Source organism: Octopus bimaculoides, chromosome 4 (assembly GCF_001194135.2).
Source record: "Octopus bimaculoides isolate UCB-OBI-ISO-001 chromosome 4, ASM119413v2, whole genome shotgun sequence".
NCBI classification, from domain to species: domain Eukaryota; kingdom Metazoa; phylum Mollusca; class Cephalopoda; order Octopoda; family Octopodidae; genus Octopus; species Octopus bimaculoides.
In genome coordinates, this window is record NC_068984.1 from 139,309,516 (window position 1) to 139,314,065 (window position 4,550).

Below are 4,550 nucleotides of genomic sequence, written 5' to 3' on the forward strand. Positions count from 1 at the left end.
CATACATACATACATACATACATACATACATACATACATACATATGTGTGTATGTACATATATATGTAGATATTTGTGTATATATACACGCATACAAATATACGTCCACACGTGTATTTGTATTTAAACAGTACGTTTAATATAGATCTTTCACCAATGTTTTACCTCTGTCTATGAATCTATCACGCCGTCTACTGGCACAAGTATTTACATTCATCTAATAAAACACTGAAACATCTGTTTTTATCCACCTCTCTTTCTGAAGAACATTTTCTGCCTCATTCATTTTTCTGCTCTTTCTTTCTGTCTTTCACTCTATCACACTTTTCTCTTCGTTACGATTTGTCTGTCTGTTTGTCTGTTTACATGTCTCCCTCCTTCTCCCTCTCTTCTTTCATATACCCTCACACTCAAACTCACATACACATATATACATTCAAATCGAGAGGCATACAAATTTTTAAATCTTCTGCCGTCGATTTCAGATCGGTGCAGTATTTTGATATAAGAAGAATACGTGTTTCTTCAGTTATGCGAAGTTTGCCATTTTGTCCCAGTAATGTATCATCTAGAACTGTCTTCGACGCTCCACTTAATGGTGTGCGGCATAGTATTCTCTTGCATGTCTCATTCCTGTATACTTTGTGCCTTCCTTTTTGTCTGCGTGCTAGAAATATCACTAGTGGTTGGTGAATCTCTGTTTCAAAATCACGTTTCTCACTCGCCAATATATTTTTTCTCTTTCGTTCGGTTCCCATATTTGGCAGCACAGAGGTAACCTTCACTTCGATGACCACTGAGCTAACCGAGTATACTTTGTTGTGTAAGTTAATATCTGGGTTCCTGCAATTGATGTTTCGAATGGGTGTTTTGTGTGTTTTATGTGCAAAATTGTTTTTCTTTTCATATTAGAGCAGCGGTTGTTGGAAACTTTCACTGAAAATGTGTCAAAGATTTTCTTATATCTGTGGCTACCAGGGAAATGTTTATCTAATGTTAAGAATGCTTTGCTTACATTTGTCCTAACATTCAAGGGTAAAGTGGAGATAAACCATGTATTTTTCCTAGGTTATCGTCAGGATTGTTATTGTTTGGGTCGGAGCGTATCTCTTTTATCGATAGTTGTTTTATTTCTTGTTTTAATTCCAGCACGATGACATACATATTTATTCTTACTACGCTTCGGCATATTCGAACGTGAATATGCTAATCGCTTTTGTGTTCGTCACAAAGATAATTTTCTCCTTTACGATGAATATGCATTCATATCACACTCGATTAACTGATATAGGGTATTCTGGTATAGCCGCTGTTTCTGGCTGACGAGTTACGCGATGTTGAAGCACGAACCGTCCCGGAACACATTTAATAATGAAACGTGTGTGTTATGAACACATATTCGTTGTAAAAGAGTTGATCTTTTCTGAGGAAGACAACAGCGAACGTATGAAGAAATATATAATTCGTATATTAAGAATAAATATAGTAAAAATAAATATATTAAGAATAAATATCTTAAGAATAGACACATAATTCATAGATTTGAACCTCACTGTTCACCGGGCTCATTTCAGAATTTGTAAAGGTTTCTACTTGATTTTCGATAAATTATCAACAACAAAAAAACGATTGCGAAACACTACGGTCGTTTCATCTTTCAAAATACTTAACATCCAAACCGACGCCCGAACAATTGGCTGTACACATTTTTATAAATACAATCTGTTTATGTGCCATTGCTCTGAATTTGCTCCTGCATTTCAAAAATTAATGAAGCATAAAAGTTTTTATTATTTATCACCATAATGTTATAAAATTTGCTAGATTTTCTATACATGTCGTTGTGGTTTTGTCTTGAACAAAACTCTAATTTTTGTTTGCCATTTCTATCAATAATAAATATTATATAACCGAATTCTGTTGCAGACATCCTGTCGGACGAACTGAGGATATCAGTAGGATAATTGACATTAATTATTTCTTCTTTTATTTGTGTGATTCATTGAACTGTATTGATGATGGGGCACGGTCTTGAAGGCTGTAGTTGATCAAATCGTCTTCTGTATGACCTTGAAATCGTGTTCTTATCGAATGATTTTTCCCGAACCCCTAGGTTAAGAAGTTTCAAAACTCTAACACTTTTTTCAAAGTGTGAGAAACAAATGCAAATCATACATACACTCACGTGCACACACAAATACACACACACAAACACACACAAACACACACACACACACACACACACACACATACACGCCCGCCACATAAAATCAGTCATACACAAATCTATACATACACATATTCCTCTATTTACATAATATCAAGGTTTCTTTCATTCTTTTGTTGTCTTACCATTGCTATTAATATGTGTGTGTGTGTACATATGTATATACAAGCTGCTCGTGTTTTCCGTGTCGAAGTTAAGCCCACCCCTGACCTTGTATTGAACTCTTCTACGTTCCCCGAGCCAACTATTACCCATTAAGATGTTATATCTCGTTCGGCAGGGATTTTACCCGGTTAAAGCTTTCGACATACTTCTACATATTTTTGGTTGTACCTCGACCCCCTGAGAGTGATGTTTGTCTATTCTCTCTCCTTAATGCCACCCCCTCTGTACAAAATTGATCAACGGGTCCAATCTCAGCAAGATCCGAAGAAAAGTGTTAAGGTCGTGTCTTAAAATAGAATCTCAGTGACCGTTTACATGAAAATATAAAAGTTACGGTCAAAAATAAAATCCCTATAGGTATTTGAACGAAAAAGCCCATTGATTTTATAAAACCACTGCTCAGACGCAATTATCGATTTTTTGTCAACGCCATATACTGACATCAACTCACTGGCTTCAGCATCGATTCTCATCAAAATCGGACAAAAAATGCAAAAGCTGCAGGAAAAATAACATCGTTATGAGAAATTCCATTCAAACTCCCGATTCAGCTCACAAAAATCCTTGCCAACTGAGCATTATCGAGTTTTTGAAAAATTGCGGCCTTATTTGGACTTCAGGGCATGCGATCTACCTATGGTCCCAAAAATCATTAAAATCGGTTGGACGGTGTGGGAGGAGTTAGAGTAACCCGAAACACACTGACAGACAGACACCATTACTCTTATATATATGTGTGTGTGTGTGTGTGTACGATGTATGTATGCGCGTATAATGCAGGTACCATAATGCCTGTCAGATGATGTATAATAATAGGCCGATATCGAACGAATAGTTACTATTTGTAAATCTCACAACGAGAGATATTCAGCAACAGTACTTTGGAGTAAAGATTGTTTGCCAACATACACAGGCAGTCCTGGTTTAGGACGAATGTTGCTGTAATTTAGCCCCAGGAGACATAGTCTCCAGCTGCCCGTACGACATGAAAATGTAAGAACACAGATCGTGTCGTATAGCCAGCTGTAGACGATGTCTCCTGGGACTAAATTGAAGCAACATTCGTCCTTAACCAAGACTGCTATCTTATGTTGACAAACAATCTTTACTCCATCGAACTAATAGTGCTCAAGTTTGATGTGTGTTTCAACTCTAACATTAAAACAAATTAAAGTTCAAAGACATTATAGATGCCTTAATGGGAATTGGCTTTAGGAAGTGTTTCGATTAAGCTAATAATCGAATAACTCGATAAACAGGTAAACAACTAGTATCCAATCAGATCAAACATTCATATATATTTATACAACCGATAAGGTGAAATGAACTCTATAAGACATCACTAGACATCAGTAAACGTTCCATTAAAAATTTTTATAATGATTCTGATATATGCTGGGACTCGTTGAATAGTTATTAGAGAAATCTGTAGCATTGATTTTACAATGTAGGTGAAGGCACATCTTCACATTAAAAAAAACATTAAACCTGAAATTGAAGGAAGGTACGCAAGTTTTTTTTAGCTTACAGCTGTTATCAGGAATGGATGCTTAGATGATGCATTTCTCTACAAGCTGTCATCAACCATTATTTTAGTGGTAGTCTATTCCATGTTGTAATTTCAGTAACTTGTGGGCCGTGAAACCGGGTTAAGCTCCGGACATGACTTCTACGGCTCATCATAAACCTAGAAAAGTTTCTTAAGTAAGACACTAAATGGGCGATATTACGTTGCAACGATAATATTTGATTATCTTGGTGTAGTTTTTAATTTTGAGTAAACTGTTCTAAAATTACTGTAACTCAAATATTTACAAAAACAAACAATTCACCTTCAAAGCCAATCGTTTCACAAGTCAAAGTAAGACAATTCTAAGAACAACGACTTCATTTTCAAAGTTACATCTCACAAGTATATACAGGGAGGGCAAATTTAAGTCTGAAACCTAATCGTAATTGTATGAAGAAACGCTTTTATTTCATCAATCTCTAATGGATTTGTCAAGGAAATACACGTTATCTATTTCTAGATCTTTCCGTTTATAGTATGTACATTCATGTTTATGTTTGGTTTACCTTTCTGCATTTGATGTGTATAACTTACTTGCATGCAACGTGAATATATGTATATGTATATATATATATATATATATATATA